Source organism: Centruroides sculpturatus, unplaced genomic scaffold, assembly GCF_000671375.1.
Source record: "Centruroides sculpturatus isolate CEXI.00-Female unplaced genomic scaffold, Cexi_2.0 scaffold51, whole genome shotgun sequence".
Taxonomy (NCBI): Eukaryota; Metazoa; Arthropoda; class Arachnida; order Scorpiones; family Buthidae; genus Centruroides; species Centruroides sculpturatus.
The window spans coordinates 296911-311412 of NW_019384329.1; the positions used below are offsets into that span (position 1 = coordinate 296911).

The 14502-nt window shown below is 33.6% G+C and overlaps 1 protein-coding gene across 3 annotated transcripts in view; it reads left to right on the plus strand.

Annotated features, from left to right (window-relative positions):
• Nucleotides 1-14502, plus strand: part of LOC111629141 (potassium voltage-gated channel subfamily B member 2-like) — a 55375-nt gene that overhangs the window by 14063 nt on the left and 26810 nt on the right. The window contains exon 1 of one of the 3 annotated variants that reach the window (XM_023373018.1): nucleotides 4607-4707. The exons of the other annotated variants lie outside the window; for them this stretch is intronic. The gene's annotated coding sequence lies outside the window, so the exon portion shown is untranslated. Of the gene's footprint in view, nucleotides 1-4606; nucleotides 4708-14502 lie in introns of those variants that run through there. 3 annotated transcript variants of the gene reach the window in all.

The window sequence follows — 14502 nt, forward strand, 5'->3', positions numbered from 1 at the left end:
GGGAAATAATTTACGATGCAACGAAGCATTAACATATTATAATCATAATGTATTAATACAGCGAATGCGTTCGACAGATTATTCGATATTGTGACATTGTAGATGAGCAAATGTCTTAAAGTATTATTAAAATCGATTCAAAGTAATGTAATTATATATTCTTGCCGATTTAGGTGCATGTCAATGTCTTTTGGACATCATTAATTTGAGTTACTAATCGAAGAAAGGTCACCTTAAAGAGAAAATTCAATAAGGGGTCTTTCAGGAGGAACTCTAGTCTTTTGGGAATAATGGATAAGAGATATTTATTTTGCAGATTTTTCTTTAAAAATAATTATCGTGGTAACAGTTTAGTGTCTTTATGAAGTAACATAGGTTAAAAATTCGGTTGAGTGCCCTATAAATCTTAAAAGAATTAAAGAAATCATGATGGCCATTGTAACTATATTCGGAGATTTTGTATATAAACAATTGTTATATACTGTAGTTAACTTTCATTTTACAATTTAATTGTATGCCAATCTGGACATCATTAATTAATTTCACTTTCTAAATGAATAAAGTCACCTTGAAGAGGATTGGATTTATGGAATAAGGCAAAGGCTGCAGCACAAGCTTGATTTTGCAAGGGGGCAAGAGTGCCTCTTGGAATATTTTCTATAAGAAACTGGCTTTTATTTAGGTGTTACACAAAGTAAAGAAAACCCCGATAATTCCGGGCAGCCATCCGGGACCATCAAACACAAAACCACGACTTTAAAGAGAAAATTCAATAAAGGGGTCCTTCAGGAGCAACTCTGGTCTTTCAGGAATAATGAGTAAAAGATATATATTTTATAAATTTTTCTACAAAAACAAACAATAATTATAGAAACAGTTTGATGTCTTTATGAAGTAACAAGCATTAAAAAATCCGGTTGAGTGCCCAAATACTTAAAAAAAAAATAATAATAAAAAGTAGCGCATGATGGATATGGCCACTATAATTGAAAATTTTGTAAATAAACAATTACTGTTGACTGTAGTTTACTTTTTTTCTCCTCTCTTCTTTTTATTTCCGTATTAAATGATGTCGTTAAATTCTTATCTTTTAAGATGTAGCGTAAGGGAGCATTCTCACAGATCTCCCATCTGCTTCTAATGAGATTTAGAGGAATTTCTAATCGATACAATATAGCAAATCTCTTCATTCAAGCTGTTATTCTCTATATTCAGCTTGATATTCCTTTCTAGCAATACACGAAGCATCTTTTTAAAAGAGTAAAGCGATTAAGAAACATGGCATCAATTATGTAAATTAGGAGAAGAAAAATAGGCCATGTGGAAAATATGGTAGTTTGCTAATTTTAATATTTTTATTTTGAATGATTTAATTGGGGTGAGGGAAACAATGTTGTATAAATAGACAAAGTATGCTAATGATTCGAAATTGTGGCTCCTGTGTGTCTGCTCGTCAATTATGTAAGCAAATTTTAATAATTTCCATCTATACTTGCAACATGACAAGCCTACATTTTAACGCCGTTTTTATGCTTTTTCTAATGGGAAATTTCCATATTTAAATTTATATCTTTTTAAAAAGGGGAGAAGATAAATCAGTAATTAAGACAGTGAGTTTTATAAGAATTAACCCTTTTTTTTTACTTCCTTAATTATTCAATTTAGTGTGGGGAAAACTGGTAAAAAACTTGAAAATTTCGCACATTATCAAGTTAATTTTCTATAATTTATTAAACTAATTGTTTAAAGATGATAAATGTTGAGATATTAAACTATTATTAATCTTACCAAGTGGTAGATCGCGAGCTACTTTTATATATAATACGTTTTCCACGTGCTCTTTGCGTAACGTTGGGAGTGATGAAATGATTAAGATACGTCGCCATCTTTCAGCTAGTAGATCGAGAACAACTTTAAGCACCGGCAACGTGAGAGGTGTACGTTTTAACACTGTTTTTCCTTAATTTTTTATATAAAAATGAGTTTTTTATATATATTTTTCGTAATAATTTTTGCAGTATTCCATTCTTAAAAGCTAAATTTTNGCCCTGAGCTATAGACTCAAAACTCAAGGCCCTGAGCTATAGACTCAAAACTCAAGGCCCTAAGCTATAGACTTATAGGACGAGGCCCTAAGCTATAAGCTCATAACGCGAGGCCCTAAGCAGAATCCCGTTTAGCTTATAAGCAAATCTATCCCTGGTGGTTCCCAATTAATTTTTGAGTGTTATATGTAAACTGCTCAATTAGTAGCTCGCGACCCACTAATTAAGATTGAGAATCATTCAATTAAAATACTCTCACATTCAATTCTTGAGAGCTACGAATTAATGCCTTAACGAGTAGCTCGCGATCTACTTTTTGAAAAACTATAATTACTTATACCAGTAGTTATGGTAATCAACGTCTAGTTTTTCAGAGTTTCAGTATTTCGATACCAAACTAATAGTTCGCGTGCTACGTTTTGAGAAACAAATATTTTCGAATTTGGACTTAATTAAGTCTCTAACATGCTAATCCAGTAGCTCGCGACCCACTAATTGGCAATAAGAAACATTAAATTAAAATAGTTCCACATTCAGTTCTTGAAAGCTAGAAAGTAATGACTCTCAACGAGTAGCACGCGATCTACATATAATTAAGTCCGAAACGAAATTGTAAAGTATAGGCTTCTCAAAGTGTAGTACGCAATCTACCGGTTGGGAAGTAGTAATTTCTGAGTCTAATGATGCACGTATAGTTCTTGAAAACGACATGAAATCAACGTGTAGTTCGCAAGCGACCGGTTGAAAAGTTGATGTACTTAGTTTTTTTATAACCCGTTATTAGTGATTATCAATTAGAAAAAAAGACCTCGGTTTAACGAATAACAATATTTCCAGGATCTTGGAAAGGATTCCTCTGTTGATTAGTATCGATAAAGCGAATTTTTATGATAAATTTAGTTCGAATTTATTTTAAGAAGTTTTATTATTAAAGTTTCGATCCGATAGTTGGGAGGTACTTTATATTATTATAATATTACTTGACGCTTACCCTGTAATCTGGAAATCCGACATTTCATCCAACGTTCTATCATGACACCATATCTGATTGATTTCATCTTACTCGATAAGATTTCGTATGCAACGTTAGTTACCATTTGATACGGGCGTTGACAGGTACTTCTCATCTATTTTGACTTTGATACCGGGTTCGAAGACCGAGATTATTGCGTAGTATACGGTGTTTAAGGGTTTAGGAAGCGATTTTACTAGTGAATAGCTCAGAAAATTCGCTTGCAACATTGATATTTTGGCGCGTAAACGTTGCGAGCCGCAAAACGTCGCGGTTTTATGCAACGATTGCATGCAATTTTGAAAGAGAAATTAGTGGCGTTTTTGTATTTTGTACGTATAAAAAGGCGGAAAGTAGCAGCCACAGAGATTTGATTTTTTTATGCAACGATTGCATGCAATTTCAAAGAGAAATTAGTGTAGTGTGCTGTGTTTATGTATGTATAAAATGTGAAAGAATACCAGCACGACAAGCCTGCTGGTACCCTTTTTAGCCGGTACCAGTATGAAAGCTACGGTGCACGTTTTTCCTTTTAGCGCTGGTACCAGCACGTGCTGGTGTTTTTTTTTTCCTGTTCGGTTGCGGAGAGAGAGAATCGATAACATTTGCATATCCACTGGTAACTGGTTTGTATCACCAGGATGGTGCCGAATGGCGCGCGATGCCACTAGTTATCAATTAAGTAATAAGAATTAATCGAATCGCATGCCGGATTATTGCCGTTAACGAATATATGACGCGTAATTGCATGCAACATCGCGTGAAACACGAATGTAACTTAATAAGCGTACTGCTTAAGTCCTAACGAAATTAAACGCACCGCATCAGGTACAGTACAATTCTCGTTGCAGCCTCGATAACGTGAAGAAATTAAACATGTCAACCGTCCTGTGTGTCTGTACTTCTTTTTGTAATGCATCCCTGGTTAGCTTTATATTCATCCAAGACATAATGATGTCATTTAGCTTCTCTGTTGTTTTCTTTTTTTGGCAACTGTCACTTTGCATTCGAAGATCACGTGGCTGGAAGACAGCGGGCGGTTAAACGTATTGAATTGCACCGAGTCACGTGAAGCAAATGCGATTAAAATTAATGGAGTTGTGACATTTGGATACGGAGAAAGGAATAACGTAACGGGAATAATACCAGATAAAAAAAATCAATTCCCGATGGTTTAAAAAGAGGAAGAAGGGATGAAGGAGGGAATTGATCCTACCTATTCGGCCATCTTGAAAGTGCATGGATGGAGTTGAATGAAAACAAATTGAATTAATGTTGGCTTTTCAAGGTTGGTGCCAAGATGGCTTACAAAATTAGTAACGGTTTACCCCATCCACCTGCGTTTATTTGGCACCTGTACAGAATTCGAGTCTAACAGGTAAGAGAGGGGTTTGATCCGTACGAGGGGGGGGGGTGCAAAAATGTAATTTTCTATACGAGTTCAGCCGGAAAAAAAAGAAGCGGGGAAGTAGATGACATTGCGCGCGAGAAGTAATGTTTTTTGGATCGATTGCCATGTTTCCTTTGAGGTTGATGTGAGTACTCGGAACTGGTTTCGATCCCAGTAGCGATGGCAAAGACGTTCTGTCTAACCTCCCCTATGGCATTTATATTCGGGGGTGAACTCTTATGGTTATTTATAACCGAACGGTAAGTAATTTCCTCGACTTATATCCCGAAAAAATTTCGTTTTATATCGACTTTACCGTTCGGAATTTCTACGTTGTTACGGTGTAGACGTACGTCGCTCGAATTTAAATGGGAGAAATTACCATTAAGCATCGTTTATCGAACGTTGAATGAGTGCTGTGAAGTATATTATTGCTGGCTTATGAGATCTTTCAGTAATTAGTAACTTCTGGTATAGCGTAGGGCCTACTTTTTTTGGGATTTTTGTACCATTCACTCGGTTAAGTAACTTGGTTATTCGAGTTAACTGATACGTGGTAATTGTTAATAAAGGAAATTACTAATTATAGAGCTGTAGAGCCTGTGAATTATAGATTAAAATTCCAGAAATAACTGGAGATTAACACGTTAGGCACGTTGAATTTTTCACTTGAACAAGTAGATCATCAGAGAAGTCTGTAGAGTTGTAGCTACTGGCAAGCAGGCGTTATGCACTCGTTACTTTGTGGAAAGAGAAGTTACGATCAATGGGGAGCAAAGAGCGAAGTGCACACGTGATTTAAGCGCACCTAAATTTAAGGCAGTGCAGAGCCAATAGGGGATTTTAACGCATTTACTAGTCCTCAGCGCCTATTAATTTTGATCCCTCTTGACTATACCTCCAATTAGTCAAACCTGTTAACAACGACCACTGACGGAAACGTAAAAAAATGACCATTGTAGGGAGGTTATTTGTTGGTTTAAAACGTTCCTAATACAATGGTTGCTGCTGGAAGTTTGACTATATTTATATACTTGAGGGAGCTCTTGACCCCTTTCGAACCATAAGATGAATGAGATATATGTAGGGCCCGATTTGCGCATAAGCTAAACAAGCTACAACTAGGGACCTCGCGTTGCTAGTCTACAGTTTAGGGCCTACACGTATTATTATTCGTTAGAGGGGAAGGCGTGAAGGAGGGAATTACGAAAACAATGAAGTAAATCGGCCAATAAATTCAGCCATTAGACGTCGTTAGCTGTACACGTCTATTTAGAGGTGGGTTATATTTTTTTTTTAGTGGACCACAGCATCAATCAATTGATTCTGTCACGTGACGACTGATGGCGCGTGTTGTTGACTATCTTCCACCCCACTTCACAAAGTTTTCAATGGTAAAAATTCGAGTTTTCATATATAATATCTACGAAAAAAATTGCTCCGTTCAACTTATTTTTCATGAATAAATTAGATATTGATTCGTTCAAATATTACTTTATCGATAATTTACTGAATTATATATATTTATAGAGCTCTAGTCAATACTTTCTTTCTTTTATTAAAGAGCGAATTTCGTTAAAAAGAGGGGCGAAAAAATCCCCCGCAAACGCTTTAAAAGCTGAATATGATGGATGCATCCATCACGAAGCAGCTTGAGCGAGTAATTAAGTTTGATATTAAACGATGTACTTTTATAAATAACCTGTACGAGTAAATTATACTTTTATAGTAAAATTGAGTGTAAAATTTTAAAAACATCAAACAACAATAATTATTTTATCCCCCTTTATCATCATAAAATCCTTATTTTATACATATGAATGCATTTAAATGATGATCCCATTCAACTATTGATGGTTCTTATAAATGGTGTTGCTGATTCCGTTTTGAAGATTAGTGTGCACTTAATCGTTTGTGTTGCCAATTCTAAAACAGCGCATCCCACTAAATTCACAACTGTATGTAACCTGTTTTAAATATGCCCATCAGTGGACTTTGTGGATAATACCACTAAACAGTGGAAATTCTGGATTCGCACCTCATCATGTGGAATTTTCAAGATTTTCCTCACATTTCTAACATCTAAATAGGGCCACTTTCCCATATTAAATCCTTCCAAGAGTTATCTTCTTTGTAGAATCGCCAAATGTTGCGCTGCTTTATGGCAACAACCCAAATCAAACTTATTGTAAGTATGGTCCCTGATAATGCCAACCTTACTAGTGTGAATTTTTCAATATATTAAGAGAAAAGCAGCTTGATATATCAATATACACTGATTTAATTGTATAAAAAGCTTCTATACATTGCTCCGTTCATCGTGGCACTCGACCGAAGATTTTTACTCTCTTTTCTCCTTGACATCTCTTACTCTTTCCGATTTCTCAAGATTTGCTTTAAAACCCAATTACTAAGCTTTAAAACCCAATTACTAAGCTTTCAAGTAGGCCGTAAGTATACTAAATAGGGAATTTCGGCAAATACTAGGCCCTTAACACGAGAAAATATATGGTATGGAGTTGAAATTCAGCAGGAAACTTGCTTAAAAGCATCTATATGAATATATCTCTGAGGGATTCGAGCGCAAATGTAATCATTCTTCCTTGTCAGTTGCGATCGATTCGGCCTCTTGTTTGAAATTATCAACGTTTTCCTGTTTAACAATCACTTATATTCTTCTCTAATTTTAAAACCAAGGGCTATTTCTATCTTATCAATTTTCATTTATATGACTTTCACTTATATCCATCGCCTAAACTTTAAAACAAAACGAAAAAAAAAGATGAAGGAGAAAGTGATCTTTTAATGACTTTCCCATTTGTTTAAGTCGATACCGTCCGCCATTTTTGAGAATCGAATGGCGTCAATTCTTATAATTGATATTTTCGGCCTTCGTTTTTGATGAAACCTAATCGAATTTTCGATCGATGGCCAAGAATTCTCTTCTAGAATTTATTTTAAAGTAGTGATATTTTTTTTTATAATAATTTATTGAACGAAACCCACCTACCCCCTTCAATTACGTGTGTATAGCACTGTATTTACGCAATGAATTTCATTTTATCGTTGATAAATCGTTCCACTGCGATTTGAATTACGTCGAGTGAACTTTCACGAGAAACTGGATCGATATAAGAATATTTTCTCTGTTCTTCTGTACGAAGAGAAGGAGGAAGAGGAGGATTTTTCTTGTTTCCAAGTGTTTCTGCTCCTGAATGACACGTGTTAAGATCGTTATAAATTCCATAAACAGCGATTGAAATCGATACCATATTGATATGAATACACTAAAAAAGGAAAAAAAACACTAGACCTATAAAAATATGAGGCCTTAAACACATATATTCGATGTAGAAATTGAAGACAATACAATTTAAAAATCGTATTAATAATGGAAGTAAATGGATGACAAGAAATCCACGAACGTAATCTTAAGAAATCTTTGAATTATTGTTAGAAAATATTTAAAAATTTAATATTTTATCGTTATATAAAGCATTGGAAATAATAAAAGATTAATATATTTGTAAGTGCTAGACTATAAAATAAAAATTAGGTATGATTTAAGGTGAATTGAGTAATGTAACTACGATAAATCGATTGGAATTTCTATTTTTCTTCGTATAAAACGTCTGTTTTATGGTATCAAACGGGAGTTTATATGAATTTATTTCTTTTACAATTAATATTTTGTAATGTGATAACAATATTTTGAGGCAGATTTTTACATAGGGAACAGCAATTTAGACTATGCCACACTGAAACATATGGCTTTATAGAGCAATTAATGTTTAAATCAATGGAAACTAAAGTTTCACGTGGATTTTATGAAGTGAAAATAATGCAAAAATTTTATATTATAATTATTTTTTTATATACATATATAATTATTTAATAATTTATATTTAATTTCGAAAGAAACACGCATAAGTTGAATTAATGAGTGAATTATTTATGAATATTCTGTATATTTTAGTATAGAAAATTGATAAAAAAAAAACTATCTTTAGGAATGTAGATATGCTGCTGAATATAAATTTGGATACAATTATAAATATATTATAAAGGCACAACTCTATTCAATTAAGTCTTAAAACAGCGCATTAGCAAACAGACAATGCTTATGACTGTTTTATGACTGTTTTTTTAATAAAATATTATTCATATTTTTAAAAAGTACTTCATTCGTTTGATTCGTTTTTAATGTTAAAAAATAATTGCAAAAAATCCGAATATTTTATGAATAATTAGAGTTTTTGCAATGCGTAGGATCTTCAGGAATTCTTCGTTGCAAACTGTGTTCTACATATTGAAAAATTGATAATTAAAATAATTATAATTAAGGATTTGGTGTAAACGTTAATAATATTTCTTCCTTAAATCATTTGTAGTGAAAGAATGGTGTAATTTGTAGTTTAAAATGCTCCATAGATTAAAAAAATACACAAACTCGGAAGATCAGACAGCGTATATTATAAGGATTTTCATCATATTTATGACAAAATCTTGAAATATAAGTACCATAAGATTAGAACATACAGAAGGATTGGATGGATGAGATAAGGCAATGCAACACATGGACGATCTATCTAGGAGTGAGTGCCTCCTAAGAGGACTTTCTAATTAAAAAAATTGGCCACTGTTTAGACATTAAACACGTAAAAAACCGGAAAACTCCATATGGATCAGGCATGAAACCCAGAACCAACTACCAAGTGTCAGTGGTTTTATTTAATAGATGACCGGCACGACTCTACTGATAAAGGAAAAGCATGATGTTTAGGATCAAGTCACTACTAATTTGAGGTGGAGAGCACTTACTTAAAATTAAATAAATTAAAAAATATGATTAAAAATTGCAGCCCGGCATTGTGACAGTGTCACAATAAATAAATGCTCGTTTATGTTAATTTATACTTCTCTAATTAATTAATCACCATTAAGTTAAAAGTATATTTTACGCCAAAGGATCCTTTGTTAATTTCCAAATTTTCTCCCTTGTTCTTCGTTTTCTTCTACACTTAACCGGGAAGTAAATTAAACTTTCTATAAGGGAAATAATTTACGATGCAACGAAGCATTAACATATTATAATCATAATGTATTAATACAGCGAATGCGTTCGACAGATTATTCGATATTGTGACATTGTAGATGAGCAAATGTCTTAAAGTATTATTAAAATCGATTCAAAGTAATGTAATTATATATTCTTGCCGATTTAGGTGCATGTCAATGTCTTTTGGACATCATTAATTTGAGTTACTAATCGAAGAAAGGTCACCTTAAAGAGAAAATTCAATAAGGGGTCTTTCAGGAGGAACTCTAGTCTTTCGGGAATAATGGATAAGAGATATTTATTTTGCAGATTTTTCTTTAAAAATAATTATCGTGGTAACAGTTTAGTGTCTTTATGAAGTAACATAGGTTAAAAATTCGGTTGAGTGCCCTATAAATCTTAAAAGAATTAAAGAAATCATGATGGCCATTGTAACTATATTCGGAGATTTTGTATATAAACAATTGTTATATACTGTAGTTAACTTTCATTTTACAATTTAATTGTATGCCAATCTGGACATCATTAATTAATTTCACTTTCTAAATGAATAAAGTCACCTTGAAGAGGATTGGATTTATGGAATAAGGCAAAGGCTGCAGCACAAGCTTGATTTTGCAAGGGGCAAGAGTGCCTCTTGGAATATTTTCTATAAGAAACTGGCTTTTATTTAGGTGTTACACAAAGTAAAGAAAACCCCGATAATTCCGGGCAGCCATCCGGGACCATCAAACACAAAACCACGACTTTAAAGAGAAAATTCAATAAAGGGGTCCTTCAGGAGCAACTCTGGTCTTTCAGGAATAATGAGTAAAAGATATATATTTTATAAATTTTTCTGTAAAAAGTATGATATTTTAGTTTATATTTTATAATATAGGAATTTACTAATAATAATTTATCGTTTGGTTTCGTCGTCATCGCGCGCGAAACGAAGAGTCACGTGATCGAGTTGTATCGTCTGTTTTTTTTTTATCTTCTTGTCGTCTGGCGATTATAATTTTTTTTTAAAAAGAATATAAAGAAAATGGAGTTTAAAAAGTGCGCATTGTTCATCAGACATTGGAATATTGATGCCGTAGAGACGAAGGAAAGACTCGTTTGTCTTCATTTGAAACTTCTAGGACAATGAGAGGGTCTCTCTTCAGATTTGGTCGACGAACAACAAACGAATTGGCTCGCCGCCATTTTGGTAAAAATTCTTCTTCTTCTTCTCCTCCTTCTTAATTTGATTTTTCCTCCTCTCTTTTCTGTAGTCATACCGGAACTGAGGTAAGAAAAAATTAAAATGGGAGAAAGAAAGAAAAAAAAAAACACATAAGAGATAGTGTTTTTGGCAGTAGCCCACCTATAGCAATACTCAAGCTATAAAGATGAGTTGGGATTTGGCAAAATGTGTTGACATACTTGGCACATTTTACCATGTTTTGTTTCCATTGTAGCTCTGTTAGAGATAAAACTTTTCTCAAAACCGTAATGAAGGATGATTTGTGCATTCAGGCATTGAAACTCTGTGAAGTTTGTTAATGTCAGCGTTTATTTATTATTATTATTTTTCTTTTTTTGTGTGAAAGAAAAGGTGCGGGTATCTGGAAATAAGCCTATTAAATTTGGGGAGTTAAGTTGTTTTTTTTTTTACAAGAATAATTGCGTAAAATTAATGTAATAATTGATATTGCGTAATCTTGAGAATACGCGCGTGGAATTTCAAACAAATTAGTAAATTTTTATTATGTATAAAGAATCAGTGGAGGAACTGTTCAGATGGGAGAGGGAAATTCTAAGGAAAATATTTGGGGCAATGGAGGATGCGGTAAAACAGTGAATTGGTAGAACTGTACGGTTATACTGTGGAAATAAAGAGATGGTTCGGGCATGTTGAGCGAATGTCGGATGATAGAGCTGCCAAGAAGATTTATAGAGGAAATCCGGGTGGCGGGAGATGTAGAGGAAGACCACGGAAGCCATGGCTGGATGATGTGGAGGAAGATGAGGGTCGATGATTGGAGGAAACGTGCAGAAGATCGTCAAGATTGGACTGCAAGTGCCAGTGAGGCCGAAAGNTTTATATATATTTTTCGTAATAATTTTTGCAGTATTCCATTCTTAAAAGCTAAATTTTTCAAATTTTAAGGTGAGAAATTGAGAAAAATTTATAAAAGAAAATAAACAAACTGTAAAAGGTTTAGCACTTCTTGAATGTTGGGATAGTAAACAGTTATAAACTACCACTACATCTATCAACTGGTAGATCACGAGCTAATTTCCAATAAGTCAATTGCCTTATACGTGACTAATTATAAAATGGCGTCAAACACTGAATTGTGAGAAACATTTCTGTTTCAGCTTCAACTTTCTAATATCAAAATATAGAAACGTAACGTGTTTATTTAAGAAAACTTAGCCAAAAAAATCATTATTAAATCATTGCAAGAGGTCAAAAAAAGGAGACCTGGTTGTAAGAAAATTGGACATAAGCCTAAATGTTTATTAGATGAACTCCTGTGATTGGTCGCTTAATTTATCCAATAACAACCCATCAAACATTATTAATAGCTGCCTTCTACAGCATAAATAAGTCATTCGTATTGTACGAGATAATTTCCCAATCAGTGGCTCGAGAGAATCGTCTTCCTGATGATATAAGAGGTTAATAGATCAATAATAATAGGAATAACATACTGAATACAATCACTATACTGTTAATCTGTCTACCTGTTCATATCTTAAATACATAATTGGATATTACTGTATAGGGGTATATCTTAACTGGAAGCTCGCGAGCTACACGGGTATAGTACGCGAATAAAGTCGCTTTCTAACTGTTGTCACATTAAACAATATAGGCTGTACAGCAAACAATTACGTAGGAAAATTTTAAAGAAATTATCGTAATAATCCACCTGTGCTATTAACTATTCACATTAAACATGGCGAAGTATAAATAGTATTCTAATCTCGTAAACTCTCCACCATAATACATACAGCTAATCACTTTACCCAACTTTCTGTTTGCTTCAGTTCTCGTAGGGTACTTAATTCGTGTTTGAAAATTATACTGACGTACAGAAATGCAATTATTCGGCTTAAAGTTAATTGGAACATAGAATAAATCAATTTGGCAACACTTTAATAAATAAATTAAATTAGGATTTTTGCATGCCGACTCTTACTATTCTCGAATTTTAATTTTAAATTTTATTCCCATTGTACCTCAAAGATATTATTAATCATAATCGATTCTTTCCCCCTTATAATCCTTTAAATAATTAGTTTTTCTTTGTGGAAATTTCTTCTCGATTTAGCAGGTACCGCAGCGTGTTTTTGGGGTTTTTATAAGGGAATAAACTGTACTAAATTTATTAAATAATGCTTAATCTTTGTAGAGAACAGGATGCAGTAAGTATTACAGAAAAGGGAAGATTTACGCTTCCACTTTAGTCGATTGAAATTCTTTTTATAAACGCGCAGCATCGAACGTTGCTGCTGGTATTCCAGACCATGTCCACCAGCACGTATGCGGTAGACTGTACTTCTTGTCTGCAATTTTGCGAGATGTAACGATTTGTCAGTATTAAACTATCGCTGAGAATAATAAAAACGGGAAATGGGCAAATACACATCAGTATTTTATACAGTTTTTTTTTTAAAGAAAAGAATTCCTCCTGCACAAAGCCTGGATCGTTAAAGATGGACGACGTCCATCTTTAACGATCCAGCGCTTTACTAAGATATTTAATTGAATTTTCGTCTTTTATTTATTGGTTACGTAATCGGGGGATCTTTTTGTATGATTTTTCACGTGATTAAATAACATAATAACAGTTAAGCTGCAGGTGATGAATCACGAATCGTTCTTTGCGCCGTTAAGTAATCAAAACTGAAAACAATTAAGCCGCTGAAAAATTCCAATAAATGGCGATGCAACAAAGAATAGTCGGGGTATTGTACAAGTTAATTAAATTTTTAATACGTAATTTAAATTTTTAATTACATGCCTAGGAGTTACTTAACCTAAATCGAACATCTGGTTCGATATATTGCGATTCTCAGCCGAACAACGTTGTTAGCATACTGAAACACAACGCCCTAACAATTCAGCGGGGTATTGCTGAATTGTCAATTGTGTTTTCTCATCTTAAATGTTACGCGCACATCCCCTCAATTGGAAAGGGTAAAATGATCGGCAATCCGCATGTTAAAATGCCAAGGGAATTTTAGCAGTTCACTGCATAAGACTCTCGAGAATTACGAGAATAAGGAGAGTGGCATGGATTTTTCTCCATCGAGCGAAACGACATAATTTATTGACGTCTTTTATTGTCTGCTTTCGACTTCGATTTCCTTATTGTTCAGCAGTGTAGGGCCAAGTTTATAATGTACGTTTGGTTTATTACTTTGCATGACACCATCGCACACTCGAGAATCTTGTCTCATGATGCTTCTTGTTGGGGATTCTTGATAGCATTAGCTTAAATGGCAAGCCAAGAAAAACAGCAATTTCGATTTATTGTCCGAGTGTTTCTATGTCTCCTCCTTTAAGAATACAATATTTAACACTTATTGCAATCTTTTTATTGATAACGATATCTTCTAGGGAATTTATTATGTTTCACAATCGGAATTTGTTTCAGCTACCGTGTCTAATAATATGCGAGTCATCAAGTCTTATCGGTGATTAAAGATCATGTCTTTCCCACAATATATTGCTTTTTATAGAATAACGAAAGATATCGGTCAATCGATTTGCTGCAAATCCATTATTAACTGACGTCACACCTTACCCGAGATAAAGGGAACGTAAATGACGTTTTTTGAATGCCTCCATTATGCGAAAACAATTAGAATATTCACCAAATCACTATGTTTAAAATGGTTTCTTAGTGTTTTGTCTGAGTGATGTTATAAATTTCGATTAAAAAATGGAAAAAAAAGCTAAGAAGTTGTAAGATGGATCTTCTTTGCGTCACGCGAAAATCGCATGAGAATTTTTGAT